At 41.8% G+C, this 16498-nt stretch overlaps 1 protein-coding gene across 1 annotated transcript in view; it reads right to left on the bottom strand.

The window, feature by feature from the left end:
* MMP16 (matrix metallopeptidase 16) overlaps window positions 1-16498 on the bottom strand; it is a 645160-nt gene that overhangs the window by 102949 nt on the left and 525713 nt on the right. The window lies entirely within an intron of this gene.

The following is a 16498-nucleotide window of genomic DNA, read 5'->3' on the forward strand; positions in this document are numbered from 1 at the left end:
TATTATGGCTAATCTGATGGTCAAAAGGATCACAAAGGCGGTAAACCATATGTATGCAGTCATTAGTATACTAACCTATGCTCCTATAATAATGAATCTTTTCATGTGTTCCTTTGATCCTTTTGTATTTAAGATGCCAAATTCTCTATATAATGAACTGGCCTCTGTCCAGAATTTAGAACATACCTTGTCTGCCATTGAGACTTGTATGTTCTCATATATCGATATATCAATAAACAATGTTACATTGAGCACAGGCTAGTGTTCTTTATTTACAGTTCTACACTAGTAGTTGGATACTTGGAAATGAAAAACTGCTTGTGTCTTGGCAATATTGCTTTTTCCTCAAATCATATTTTTAGATTTTATTTCTAGTTTTGCTTAGATATAATTTACATCATGTTATTTCACATAAGAAAGATGGGCATCATTTACTATGAAAACACAGTACTTTTTTCCAAATTCTGTTTGTGAATGTTGTTTAAGCTTTACACAGGTAAAAGTGATTAGTTTCTTTTTCTTTTACCCTCACATCTGTCTTTGCCAACCACACCTCTCCCCAGAACCCTCCAGAAAGTACCAATACACCATGCCAGCCCCATGGAAACATGAGACCAGATCAATGAAGCGATTTCTAAATTGAGTTCTGATCAGTGCCAGTGGTGTCCCATCTTATCAATGGAATATACTGTACTGTAACATGTATATTAAGGCCCTTTCCCCTGATATTCAAAAACATTTCACCAGCCAGGAATGGCACTTGGCTGGTTAAATAGCACTAAACTGGCTATCCGGCGATATTCAGTGGAGAATAGCTGGTTATCACTGCTGAATGTTCCTGGTTACCGCCTATAAGATAACTGGCTACCCCCGAATATTCAATCCATATCTGGCTATTGTAAGTGGCCACATTGGGTCACTTAAATAGCTAGTATATTTTTAGCTGATTTAAAAGTAACCAGCTATCTTCGAATATCGACTTAGCTGGTTAACTTCAACATGGTTATTCAATGCCAGTCACTGGAAGCAGCCCGGCATTGAATATTCAGGCTGAATGCAGATGGCAGGAGTTAGCCGGGCTCCCTCCCGCAATCTGAATATTGACCCCATTATATCTATGTCTACATAGTCGCTAAACAAAAAGGAGTTAATTCTTAACCATGTGTCTATAATAAGAAATCCAGAGGGAACCTGGCAGAAGCCTATTCTGTAAAGGAAAGTAGGCATCTATTTTCCTTTCTGGAAAACAAGTATATGAAGATATATACATATGTATGCACTTAGGTTTCAATACTTGCACCAGCCATACAGTACGTCAGGGGTGGACTGACAGTGGTGCCCCTGTGGCCACTGCCCACCACCTCACCACTGCACCACAGCCCCCCTCCCACACCGCAACCACCCTCCCTTGTCTTACCTTGAAGGGCCTGGTAGTCTAGTGGCTTCTTTGGGGGCAGGAAAGAATTCCCCTATTTCCTGTCCACTATCGCTACTATGCCCAGTGGTGGCAGCGCCACCATGTTTTTCAAAATGGCTGCCAAAACTTACCATGGTAGTCTCATGGGTCTCAGCAGTCTGTTTGTCCTGTTTGACTGTCCTAATTAGATTGTAAGCTCTGTTGAGCAGGGATTGTCTCTTCAGGTTCAAGTGTACAGCGCTGCGTACATCTTGTAGCGCTATAGAAATGATAAATAGTAGGGAGTGGAGTGAGCTGCAAACCTGCAAGCAGAACTGTGGGGGGAGGGGGGGTCACCAGTGGAAGCTATTCCAAAGCAGTAAGCTCCAGCAGCCACGAAAATAACTTTGTGTTACTACTCATGAGGGAGAAGGGGAGAGAGGGTGAGGTACTAAACAATAGGAGGGTGGGAGGGAGAGAGAAAGAAAGAGATAATGCACCTGGGGGCAGGGACAGAATTCCCTTGGCTCAGCCTTGGCAAGCTTCTTCCTGCATGCCTGCTTCTGGGTCTGTCGTCTCCTGCTCCTGCGTGCCGCCCAGGACCCAGATGATTGCATTAGCGCGATATCGCAATCACCTGACTCCCAGCATATGAAAGATTTAGGTGCGGTATATAGAAAATGCATAGCCGATATCCCAGCGCCTAAAATTATGCACCTTCTTTTATACCAACAAAAATATGGCGTAAACCCCGGTGAGTAGAATTAGGTGCAGAGGGCCATAGTCTATAACTACACATGTCAATTTTGAAACACCCATGAAATGCCCTTTTCCCCACCCATAGCCATGCCCCCTTTTGCATGAACATGTTAGAAATTAGGCACACTGCATTACAGAATACACTTAGTGAGTTGTGCATGTAAATTCTAATTATTGCCAATTAGTGCTCATTATTGCTTGTTAAGTGCTGTTAACAACACTGATTGGCTTGTTAAGCCAATTAAGTTATGTGCGATGTTACAGAATATTCTTGGATATTGGCACGGAACGCTAGGCATGCTATATATAATCCAGGGGTATGCGCTAAGTAGTAATATTCAGCGGAGATAACTGGCTAACTCATGCTAAATATTAAACTCTTAGCAGTTAAGTGATATTTAACCGGCCAGGAGACATTCCTAACTGGTTAAATATTGCTGAATATCGGCAGGATGGAGGTAATTCTACAAATTGGTGCTAAGATGGAGCCTTCACAATAGGGCACTCTTAACAACAATGCTATACTAGCACCAAGACCCTTGGGATGCTGAAAGTTAAGCGCACCGACTTATATAATGGGCTGGTGTAAACTGGCCTACCTCAGTGTGCCATGCAATGTGTGTGACTGACAGCATTCTATATGTTGAACATGTCACTTGACGACATGTCCAATGGCACACCCATGCTCCCCCCACATGTAGTTGTGCACAAAGGGCTGGTTCAGTAAATGGCACCCAAATTAGGACATTGGAAAAGTTTACCCCAGAATACTAATCTGTAAAGAGTACCCCAAGTTGAGTAAGAATAGCACTTAGAGCCCATTCCTGCATCCAGATTTGGCCACCAGTATTTACTCCAGCTGAAACCTGGTGAAAATGCTGGTGCCCAACTCTTGGTATTTGGGCATGGGAATGGCAATATTCTATAACTTTGTGTGCAATGTTTTGGAACTCCCTCTGGTCACACCACCTTTTGAGTTGCACGCTAGGGGGTTAAGGCCCGTGGGGCTATTGAATAGCATACAGGAATATGTGCGAACAAAATCTAATTACTGCCAATTAACTGCAATAATTGTTGACATCTATTTATTGCTAGTTAATAGCTTATTAGCTAATTAAATGTGCACGCATCTTCAATCCATGCCATATATAGAATCCGGGCTAAGCAACTTGCATGTGGTAGTTACAGAATAGCACTTACATGTGTAACTTTCAATTTGAGCAGCCAGTCACACGCGTGTTACTATCCTGTAACGTACACTCAATATTGGGGCTTAAATTTAGATTTCCTCTGAAAATTCACTGCACTACCTTGGGTCTAGAAACTGCTCATCTGGTTTCAGAATTGTATTCCTTATGTTAATCAGCGTAATAGAGCTGTTCTTTTTGGTTATGTTGTCTGAATTGAAGGTTTAGCTCACTGACTTCAGATTCTGTCAGCTTGATATTCAAAGCCGTAGCAGCATCAGCTGCTCAGGTAGGTGCTGCAGCCCAGGGCATTCCTTTAATTTAAGCAGGTAATGCTTCTAAAAATCACCGTACATCATTCTTAACACTACTGGATAGTGTCAGGGTGGTCCATGGGCATAGCGTGGGCTGTTCCCATTTTTCTACTTAACAGCGATATTTGGGGGGAAGGGAGTTTTCAAGCTGCTTTAAAGCCATCATCCATTTTATTAGCCCCTTAAAGAGACTTAAAGGGCACTAATGCAGGCGGTTTTGCCCTAACGAAGCAATATTTAGGTCACCGTGGATTACACAATAATGAGATGCAAATACATGCAAAACAGCTCATTATTGTGGTGAAGACCGGGTGCACACCTCAAGTTCCATTATGGCCATAAATTGACAGTAAAATAACCCGAGCCAAAAGATGAGTTTATTTTACTGTGCCAGGAGTATCAGATCTCAAAGCCTATGCCTGATGCTCAAAGGAGCTGAGATGCCAATCACCCCCCACAATAAAACTACCCCTACACCCCAATCACATTCCTACCCCCCCCCCCATATCACACTATTGCCTCCCTAAGGATCCCCCTCTATCACTGAATGCCTAATGGCCCTGAACTTAGTGGTTCAGTGGTCCTAGGAGAGGAGCAATCCCCAGGTGCTCCTGCCCTTCCAGTGCTGTCCCCAAAATGGTATCCCTAGCAGTAGTCTCAAGCTACTACTGCTAGGGTCATGTTTCCATATAAGGAAATAGCACTCCCAGCCATATTAGCACAAAACCATCATTAGGGGTGCTATTTTGGAAACAACATTGGCAAGGCAGGAGTAATTGGGGTTTGCTCCTGTCTTAGGGCCACTGGACCACTAGGTACAGGACTCTTAGGCCCCCAATGATAAAAGGGGGTCTTTAGAGTGGTAGAGGGATTATAATCGGGAGGGGTGGGAGTCTAATCGAGGGGTGAGAGAGTGTTATTGGGATGTTGGAGGGATTTTAATTTAGGGCAGAAGTGTTATTCAGGGGGGAGACTGAGATCAGCACTGCGACCCCTTTAAGCTCTGGCCCAGGAACATCAGGTCGTGGCTTTGAGGTCCGATAATCTTGGGCCACTGGAATAATGCTGCTTGGAAGATAGTTTGCAAGCAGAATTATTAATTTACCACAGGTGTCGGCATCTTCCAGTATTGAGATTGCTGACTTCTATGGTAAATCAAGGTGCGGTAAAAGGACGCCTTTAACCGCACCTTGATAAATTATCCCCTCAGTCTGTTAACTGGATACCTATCCATATAAAGTTAGGACAGCAAAAGGTTGTGTTAACTTTATCAAATTTGCAATCTAGACAGTGGACTGCATCCTACCATTATCCAGATTACACCAGTGGCCACTGCTGAATCCAGAAATTCAGCACCATCAATATCAAGATATCTGCCCTTGAATATCTGGGTTTAATTCTGCTGCATCACCTGGATTTTAAAAAGGAAAAGAAAACTGCCCAAACTGAACATTGACCCTGCCAGGTACTTGTGACCTAGATTGGCCATGGTTGTATACAAGATACTGGGCTTGATTTGCCTTTGGTCTGACCCTGTATGGCAATTCTTTCTCAGATGGTGTCCACGACAAAGTCTTTATTCAAATTGGCAAAATCAGCGACCCAACACGGTCGTGTTTCAGCCCTATCGGCCTGCGTCAGGGGTTTAGGAATTTGTTAGACAGTATAGTTTCCTAGAGCAGTGGGATTGCAGCCAAATCTCATACGGTGCCACATACGGATCTCACAAAAACAAACTGCGGTCTCTCTGTAAAACGCTGTCTACTGTGTGACACCATATGAGATTTGGCTGCAATCCAACTGCTCTAGGAATACATACTGTCTAACAAATTCCTAGAATTCTTATGTGCTTACATTAAAAAAAACAAAAAAACAAGGTCCATCAGATAGCCTGCCAGTCTCTGAAAACAGACTCTAGTTCTCTCATCTTTGTACAGTGCTTCCATGTTTTGTATTTTTTATTTTGTTTGTTTATTTCTGTTTCCTGAAATATAGGATTTTCATTTCTTTTACTTTTATTTTCGATTCTTCCTGTAATCGGGAAAGATGGAGCGGGCATCATGCAATTAAATCTTTCAAAAACATGAGATTGGGTATTTGTACAATATATTACAATGTTTTCCTTCCTGTTCACTGCACATTTCAATAGAGTCTGATTATACTGATGCAACTATTGTAGTACACGTCTTGGAAAACTTGCTGAATTGAAATAAATATAGAATAAAAGCACCACATTATGTCTACCACAACACACACACAAAAAAAAATGTGAACAGTCTCTGAAGAGTTAGTGGACTGTGTTTCTGCATTAATTCTCTGCTAAGATACCACAGCCTCACATCCACATAAAGACAGACCTGCCAAGGCATCAATAGTCTGAAAATTAATGGAAAATATTACTCTTTGTGAGTAATTAACTATTGATTTCCAAACACAGCTTTCCAGAAAAGCTTTTAGAAATGCCTCATTTAAATAGAAGAATGCAGCGTTCATGGCAAGATAAATCTATGTAATCTTCGATTAGGCACTGCTTATAGCATTTACATAAGCGAAGAATATACACCCAGATTCTGTATATGGCTCCCAGATTTGGGTGCCTAAATTTGGACATGCTCCTGAGATGCGCATGCAACTCAATTGGTTAACGAGCTGTTAACCATCAATAAATGGACACTAACAACCAATTATTGATGTCAATTGGCACTGATCAGGATATATGTGTGCTTGTGGTTGCCCACTAGTCTATAAAACTAGCCGCCCAAGATTTAAAACCGTTTAACTGGCCCGGAACAGCTTATGGCCAGTTAAAGGGCACTTAGCCAGCAATCCGGCAGTATTCAATGGGAGACAGCCAGCCATCTCCTGCTGAATATTGCCAGTTAATGCCTGATGGATAACTAGTTATACCATGTGATATAATCGGCTATCAGCTATCCTCCAATATTCAGCACATTGTGTTTTAGCAAGCTGCAGTAAAAAGGGCCCTGCAATAGCCGGGGGGGGGGGGGGGGGGATGTTTTTGCCATGTGATGTGGCTCTTTTTACTACATTGGGTAAAAAGGGCTGAAAATAGCCATGGCCGTGCAAAAAGATTGCTCTTTCCGCATGCCCATGCAATGGGGAGCGCTTACCACCAACCATTGAGGTGGCAGTAAGTGCTCCCATGCTAACCCAGTAGTAATTGGGTAGCGTGTGATGCTGCCCAATTACTGCCAGGTTAACGCCGTGCTAAAAAGTGCAGGCCGATTTTCTCTAGCGCAGGTGATGGCACGTGTCAAGGCTGGAATTACCACCGGCGGCCGTGTTGAGCCACGGTAGCTCCAGATTATCGCTGCTTTGTAAAAAGGCCCCTCAGTTTGGCAGCCAAATTTGGCCACCAACATAGCAGATATATCTTTGGCTGGTTTAAACTTAACCAGCCAGTGCTGAATATTGACTTGACTGCTTAAATTTAAACTGGCCAAAAAGACACCCGGATATTCAAAGCCGGTCACTAAAAACGGCTTGGCATTGAATATCCAGACTCAGTGCCAACCACAGGAGTCAGCCTGGCTAACTCCTGCAGTCTGAATATTGGGTCGCGGGTGCTTAAATCTCATAGTGTGCAACCCAAAAGGGGTGTGGTCATGGGAGGAGCATGGGTGGATCAGGGATGTTCCAAAAAGTAGCACCCATTGTTATAGAATAATGGGTCAGTGCACCCAGCTTGGGCACCAGGATTTATTTATACCAGTTTTCAGCAGGCACAAATCTGGCACCCAAATAAATGGTACTAAGGGCTATTCTATAAAGGGTACACACCCCTTATAGAATAGTGCTTAGTGCTGATCTTTTCAGGCATCTGTTTTTGGTCAACTTTTAGTAGTAGTTGTCACGAAACATCTAGCGCCCACCTGGGATTACCCTGCGGCCACCTGAATGGTCTGCCCAGCACTGCCCAGCCTCACCTGCACTTGGGCTTGTGCTCTATACTAGTACCCTCCACCCACCAACTGCATCCTGCTTGCCTCTGGGCTAGTGTCCCACCTTCAGGTTATTCCCCAGTGATTTCTAGGACACTGGGGCCACACTGCAGGGGTCCCACAGTTTCTAGAAAGCACACACAGACCCCAAAACACAAACCAGGATTCTTAGTCAGTCCAGAACAGCAGAGTCAATAAACTAAATAAGGATTATTGTCACAGAACTTGAACAGTGAACAGAAAAAGGTGAAATCAGCAGACAATAATAGGTAACTGAATATGGATCAATTATAAAACTATCTAAACATTTGTTTACTACCTAGGTAGTACCTCAGGAGGTCAGGAAATATAGCTGCCCACAGATTATATCATATAACTGCTCACAGGTTCTCAGTAAATAGATATTTCTCTCTCTGCTCTCTGCCTGAGACTGGGGAGGATCCAATACCTTCAGACTAGATTTGAAATCCAGCACCAATCAGAGCCCAGGGCATCAATTTTGAAAGTATCTGCCCAATTGTACTGCAGATTGCCTTTCCATAAGCTGAAACTGGAAGAGAGAAAGTCTTTTTCTGCAACAGCTTTAAAATTAGAGAGTTGCATGGGGACAGCAATCCAACCTGTCCCCACCTGTCCCCATAGGGAATCTAACCCGTCCTTATCCATCCCCATGGGGAATCTAACCCATCCCCACCCGTCCCCGCAAGAATTTAATGGTACATTTAAAAAAATTACTGTCTGCTCTCTGGGCTGGAGCCGCAGCACTGCAGGCAAGGAAGGAAAGTAAGTTGGAACACTCTGGTGCGCACATGTAAGACTTGTCTCTGATTCACTGGTACTGTATGCTAAGAGATCGCTATATGAACACACCAGTAGCCAGGGCTTTTTTTGAGGGGGTACTTAGTACCGGCACCTTTTCTATTGTCTGCTAAAATTGACCCATGGTTCCCAAGTTTTAATGAAAGAGCTCAGGCTCTACATACCAATTCTGCCATGTCATAGATTCTGTGACTGGTTGCAGGGGGCCTGGCTATTGTGGGGTGGGTCCCTCAGTGATCACCCCACCCCTGAAGGGTGGCCTGGCATTTGAGTAGCAGCACCTTTTTCGCTAGAAAAAATGCACTGCCAGTAGGTCAGGTGACAACGGAAGCTCGTGCCTATGTCAGAGCTGAGGCCTGCACATCAGCCTGGGAGCAGAGAGGTTTAATAGTATCAGAGTAAATGACAACAGATAAAAACCGGAACGGTCCATCCAGTCTGCCCAATAGTCACAGTCGTTATCAATTCATGATTAAGTCAACAATGAATGTGATATTATATACTTGATTATGGTCTTTCTGTGGCGTTTCTAGGACATAGACCATAGAAGTCCGCCCAGCCCTATCCTTATGTTCCAACTGCTGGAGTTGCCCTCGAAGCCCATTCCAGCCTATTCATCTTTTCATTTGCGGGACACAGACAGTAAAAGTCTGTCCAGCACTATCCTCATGTTCCAGCCACTAAAGTTACTGTCTAAACCTTTTCCAGCCCCATCCTAAACTAGATTGCCATATATGAGACACAGACCGTACAGGTCTCCCGGTATCGGCCCTAGTTCATCACAGCCATAGTCGCCTTCTAAGTGTCACTGGACACATCCACACAGATGCAGCCATTTAAGTTTAGTTTTTTTTATAACTTCCATTTTCTAATTAGAGATCCTCTATGTTTATCCTATGCCTTTTTGAATTTCATCACCATTTGTATCTCTACCACCTCCTTAATGGAGACTTTCCGCATCTGTGCTGTTAAAGCAAGGAGAAGGAGACAGAACTCAAAGAACTTGGTACTCGGTAGGTGAGAGGCTGGTGCAAGTGCAGCATACACTTCCACAGGAACCCGCAGGAACTGCTTCCGTCCCCACAGGATCCCCACAGGATCCCCACAGAACTGCTTCTGTCCCTATTAAAACTCAAAACAAGTGCCATGTACTGGCCAATTAGGAGAAATACACTTTAAGAAATAATTCAGTTTTCAGGCTTAGAAACCCACTGTTTGTATTAATTCCCATTGCAGCTCCTTGTGACTCTGGGCACGTCACTTAACCCTCCATTGCCCCAGGTACAAAATAAGCACCTGTATATAATTACATTACATTACAAACAATATTTCTACACTGTGAGTAACCATAATTGGATCATTGCGGCTTACATTATAAGAAATAGTCAAGGAAAAGAACGGATCAAAATCAAGGTTCAGAAAACACACAACTTTATCAAAAAACAACCTGACATGGCCACATTTCGTTTCCCAAAAGGCTATGTCAGGGGCTTTACTTTACACTAAAAAACACACATTAAAACAAATAAACTTCATAAGAATATACATCTCAAACTCTTTAAAATAAAAGTAACAAAAATAAATTAATTGTTACTAAAAACAGTTTCTTAAAATATTTATATCTTCAAAAACACTCTGATATTAATACAACTCAAAACATAAATACCAATGGTCCACAACTTTTAAAATAAAGTGTTTTTACAACAGAAAATAATCAATATTAAAAGGGACACACACCTACTAGGGTCCTTTAGGGCACATACATCTATTAATAGATAATATAACAAGCAGAAGCACTGAATCATCAATCCCAGGGCAAGCAGTTGCTTCCCCATGTCTGTCTCAATAGCAGACTAAGGACTTGTCCTCCAGGAACTTATCCAAACCTTTTTCTAAACCCAGATATGCTAACCTCTGTTACTATATCCTCCGACAAAGAGTTCCAGACCCACCCAATCCCATACAACCTCCTGAATTCCTGTGGCCCCCAACCCCTTAACCTCCAAACCCAATCCCCTCCTTTTCTAGAATCCTAGAGAACTGTAACCATGGGAATAACTAACCTCAAACAAACAAACAACATTATGAAGGCGCACAATGTAGTCTGTTCAGAACTAATCTCCAAACTCTTGGATTAAGAGACTAAACATAAGATAGCCAAATCACCAGAAAGCATTTAACGTACTTCTAGGTAAGATGAGCTTCACGAGCCTCCTATAATAAGTCACATTGAACTTGAAATTTATGGGAAAATGTGGGGTATAAATGTCATGAATAAATAATAAATAAATAACATGAGGGCATGCAGTTGATTTCTCCATTGGCTGTGACAGGGACCCTCTGATGTGACCCACTGCTGAGGGATACATTTCTTTCCCACTATAGCTGCCTTATGAAGAAACAATTTATGGCCCCTACCCCAAATACCCCACATAAGCAAGGAAATGTGCGTTTCATGGGCATTCTGAAACTTACGCATCACATATTACGTAGTTATAGATTATGGCCCAGTGCACGTAAATCTACGCACAGGAATTTATGCCACATTTTCATTGGTACAAATGGATGCATGTAGTTTTAGGCGCTGAGATATCAACTAAACATATTCTGTAATCGGTGCCTAAACTGATTTTTTTAGGCACCATACATAGAATCTAGCCCTTAATGGCAGTAGCTTCTTAGGGGCTAATTTTATGAAGGTTTTTAGGGCTAGATTCTATATATGGTGCCAAAAAATCGGTGCCAAAATGCTTTTCTATATACCACGCTTAAAGTTAACTGTGGTTTACAGAACAGCGCTTATGCCTGGGAATTGCGCCTGACTTTAGGCTTGGCCATTTGCATCAACTGAAACATTGTACGAATGTAAATGCCAAAAGAGAATCCACGAGCGTGGAGCAATTCAAAAGCAGAGGGAAGTGGGAATGTGAACCAGGATTCCCAAAGACCGGACCCCAGCAGTAGTAAAAATGAAGCAAAGTTTATTAAACAATAAAATGACTTGACACAACGTTCTGTTTCTGCCAAAAGGCCTACATCAGGAGTCTGTATGCTTGATATGAGAAAGAAAGCCAAGAAAATGGCAACGATTGGTTATAATAGTCTTTAAAAAGACTGTTGTTATAAAAGTACACCTGAATCGTAGGCCTTTTGGCCGAAATACAACGTTGTGTTGAGTCATTTTATGGTTTAATCTACTTTACAAATGTAAATGCCCCCATTAGGCAAGTACCCCCTTTATTCTATAATAATGTAGGAATGCTCCCGTTATGTCCATGCCCCTCCTATTTATATGTCCCTTTTTCTGATCGCACATAAATTTTAGGTGTGGATCCTGCATAAATGCCAATTAAATCTAATTATTGTCAAGAATTGCTTGTTAAAAAGCCATGCGGGGGGGGGGGGGGGGGCACATACCACCCCCCCCCCCCTTTGAGATGGCGATAAGGTCTCCCACACTAACTCAGCGGTAACTGGTTAGCGTGTGGCGCTGCCTGACTACTACATGGTTAGCGCCTGCAGAAATGCTGCACATTGGGGGTGGGACTATTGCTGGCGCCCGTGTTAAGCCCACGGTGGGTTTACCGCCACTTTGCAAAAGGGCCCTATATTCGCCTTATGTATTTTATATGCTTATTATGTGTGTTATCTGGAAACCACCTAGGTTTTAGGTGATATATACATTTTTTAAATAAATAAATGTCCCATGTTAACAAGCACTAAGCCCAGATTTTGCTGTGGCTTAGTAAAAGACCCCAAAGTTAGGAACATTAATCCTTTGGATATTGGGTCATTAGATTTTAAGCCCTCCATGGACATCCACCTCTCAAATTCCTATCCTGGCCCCAGCAGTTCTAATACTGGCCGCGCATATTTTTCTCAACCTCCTACTTAATGCAAATATTAATTTTAAATTAAATGGGTGAACTACCACTGTTAGTTACACACTATTTTCTATCTTTTCATCAGTAAACATACTGTAGGATGATAATATCTTCAGTAGAATAGTATACTCAGAGCTTTAAGTAAATTAAGTCATCCATCACATCCTTGTTCTAAAGGACTGAAATTAGAAATAGGCAGTAAACTGTATCCAAAGAACAAAGACACAATAAAAAAATTGAGAAAAGAGAAATCTAAAGAAACATACAGCCAAGAAGCATTATATTTCAGTTCTTTTCAGTTTACAAAATGCCAATTTTGTAATTCAGCTGTATTTTAAGTTCAAGCCCAAAAATGAGGGTTTCGGTTTATATTTGAGTCTCTTGTTTCACCCCCTCTACTTCCCACAGTTACTGACATTCTTAGCTCTGCTCCCCTCCCCCCCCCTGCAATTATGGGATTTTAATCACAGGTCTAATCTCCTTAGGCTGCCACTGACAAAGCTATATGCGGGGCTGGTGCAGGGCTAGCTTTTTACTTGAAGGTCATATCACTGGCCCAGCATGTAGCTGTGTCAGCGACAGCTGAAGGAGATCAGACCTGTGAGTAAAATATGGTAACTGCGAGGGGCCAGAGCAAGAAATGCTGTTAACCAGGGGAAGTGGAGGCAGTATGGAGTAAGAAATGCCCCCCTCCCCCGGTTTATATTTGAGTTAACATTTTCCTCCTCTGTGGGGCAGGAAACTGTTACCTCGATATATACGAGAGAAGCTGCACTGGCTCCCACTCAAAGAACGCATCAGTTTCAAAGTATGTACCCTAGTACATAAAATCATCCATGGCGATGCCCCAACCTACATGTCAGACCTGATAGACCTACCATCCAGGAACGCCAAAAAATCTTCCCGCACATTCTTTATTCTTCATTTCCCCAACTGTAAAGGTCTAAAATACAAATTAATGCATGCATCAACTTTTTCCTTCATGAGCACGCAATTTTTGAATGCATTGCCACGTAACCTAAAAGCGACCTATGAACTGACCAGCTTCCGTAAACTACTAAAGACCCATCTCTTCGACAAGATATACCACAAAGACCAAAACATGTGAAACTCCCACATATATCTAGAAATGTTAATAATGCCTTCTGTTTCAACATTATCATCTATTCCTTTACCATTCAACCCAAAATCTTTCTGTAATACTAAATGATTACCCTCTTCTCATTTCCACTATCCATGATGTATTGTAAGCCACATTGAACCTGCAAAGAGGTGGGAAAATGTGGGATACAAATGCAATAAATAAATACATAAATAAATAAATAGTTTATATTTGAGTTTATGCGGTGTATCAATAGATAGATTGACAGAAATTTTTGTTTTTTTACAAAGTACTAGTAACAAAACACATTAATTGACTTAACTCTAGTGTCTTTTTTGCCCCATAAATTATTTCCTAAATCAGCTGAGTTCTTTGTAAGCCATAATACATATCAATCTGATAAAGAGTCATGTTTCACTAGGATCAATAGAACCAATGCATTGATATTACACAAGTAATATCAATGTTTTCCGTAATTTAATTCAATCAATGGTATTATGTCACATCGATTATTGCAATGGAATCTATGCGGGATGTAAGGAACAACTCACAAGGAAACTCCAGACGGCACAAAACACAGCAGCCAGATTGATATTTGGTAAGACACGATTCCAAAGCGCCACACCACTCCGTGAGAAACTGCACTGGCTTCCTATCAAGGAACGTATCTCTTTCAAAATCTGCACCTTAGTCCATAAGATTATCTACGCTGCAGCCCCAGGTTACATGATTGACGTAATCAATCTCCCAATCAGAAATAGTACCAGTTCATCACGGTCTTATCTGAATCTCCACTACCCTAATTGCAAAGGACTAAAATACAAGACAACCCATGCGTTCAACTTCTCTTACATAAGCACGCGCCTATGGAATGCACTGCCACAAGTGGTGAAAACAACTTATGATCACCTAAAATTCAGAAAATTATTACACTCACCTATTCGGAAAGGCATAGCCGAATGACCCAACTTAGATGACTTAACCCTGCAACATTTCACTATCAAAGATCATATTGAACATTGACAAACCCTTTTACCTCAAACCCAACTTGACTGAATCTTATCTTCCCTATCCCACTATAACATTTTGCACTATTCTCATACTGGACTTGGCGAATGCCTTCACGGTATTATGTAAGCCACATTGAGCCTGCAAATGTGTGGGAAAATGTGGGATACAAATGTAACAAATAAAAATAAATAAATAAAATAAATATTGTCCATTGTCTACAGTATATAATCAAACTTTTTAATGTGTTTGTTATATTTTTATTATGATGCTACAGATTTGATTACACTGCAACTGAAGGGACCAATTTGTGCTTGACAGTTGTGGGAGGACCTGAGTTCAAAGTAGGAGGCGGTGCAAAATTTGCCATGCCCCCTCTCTATCCCCACCCTGTTCTCCATACCACCCAATACTGTGACTCCAAAATACAAGAGGTGGCGCAGATCCCCAAACTGCACTCCCCATACATGCTCAGTTTTTTCATATACGTAAAAACCAAGTATACAAGGGGGGGGGGGTGGCAACCCAGTCCCGCTGACTGCCAGGCCACTGCTAGAGGACCTGTTCCACTGGCAGGATGTGGTGACTCCGACCAGCCATAACAGTAGACAATGCTGAAATTTTAGGGGGGGGGGTGTGCCTGAACCCAGTGGTGGGCACAGGCCCCACAACCTCCTTGTGGCTATGCCACCAGTGTTTGAGCACAATGAATATATTAATGAATATTAAGTATCAGTACAGTTGACAGTTCTACCAGCACTCACTATTCAGCCTAGTAGGAGGTGACAAGAGCCTCAAATCCTCCTGCTGGACCTCTCACCAATTTTGCAGGTTTGGGTGGTGACAGCAAGGGGTGAAGACTGGTATCAAAGTTATTTAGTGATCGGGAATTGGAGAATGAATCTGGAGTTCTGAATATATTATAATTTGTTTTGGGTATGGGAGGATGGTTGCTGGGGAGTGGATGGTAGGGGGAAATAGACACCACTGGACCCCTAATTTATAAAAAAAATATCTAGATAGATAGATAGATAGATAGATAGATAGATAGATAGATAGATAGATAGGAAATTGGGGAAAGAATCTGGAGCTCTGGATGTGTTATAATTTGTTTGGGGGATGGGAGGATGGTTGTTTGGACAACTACAGTTTAGCCAGTATATTTGCTATTTGTTTACTCTCCTGGGGAGTGGAAGGTATGGGGAAATAAACACCATTGGACCCCTAATTTATAAAGAAATATCTCTATCTATCTATCTATCTATCTATCTATCTATCTATCTATCTATCTATCTATCTCTATCTATTTAGATATATAGCCCAGCGGTAGTTCCAGATTGGTGAATGGCAAGCCTGTTGCCGCACTACAACCCTTTAGTAAAAAGGCCCCTCAACCAGTTAAGCTGATATTCAATGACTGACCAGCTAAGTGATAGCAGTTAAAGACAGAACTGTTATTTATGCAGTCTGATTTAACCACTAATCTTATCTGGTCTGGCGATGAATATCCATGCCTAACCGGATGAATCACCTGACATAGCTGTTTTAGTGGAAAGCACAAACTGCAAATATTCAGCAGAGATAACCAGTTAACTACCACTGAAATTTGGTGGTTAGCCACTATTTAACTGGTCAGCGGCCATTTCTGACTGATTAAATAATGCTGATTATTGGGGAAATTGTTCTTAAAGTATTTGATGGACTCCCTGGGTTTTTTTATTTTGTGAACAATTTTTTGCTAACATTAATATTTAGCACATTTAAGTATATTTGAACACTAAGGAGTTTTTTGAAATTGTGAATGTGCACTGGAGTTTGCCCTATGAAAGAAAGCAAAAAGTATTCACCTATTACTACTACTACTTGACATTTCTAGAGCGCTACTAGGGTTACGCAGCGCTGTATAGTTTAACAAAGTAGGACAGTCCCTGCTCAAATGAGCTTACAATCTAAAGGACGAAATGTCAAATTGGGGCAGTCTAGATTTCCTGAATAGAGGTAAGTGGTTAGGTGCCAAAGGCAATATTGAAGAGGTGGGCTTTGAGCAAGGATTTGAAGATGGGCAGG

The sequence above is a fragment of the Microcaecilia unicolor genome, chromosome 1 (assembly GCF_901765095.1).
Source record: "Microcaecilia unicolor chromosome 1, aMicUni1.1, whole genome shotgun sequence".
Classification (NCBI taxonomy): domain Eukaryota; kingdom Metazoa; phylum Chordata; class Amphibia; order Gymnophiona; family Siphonopidae; genus Microcaecilia; species Microcaecilia unicolor.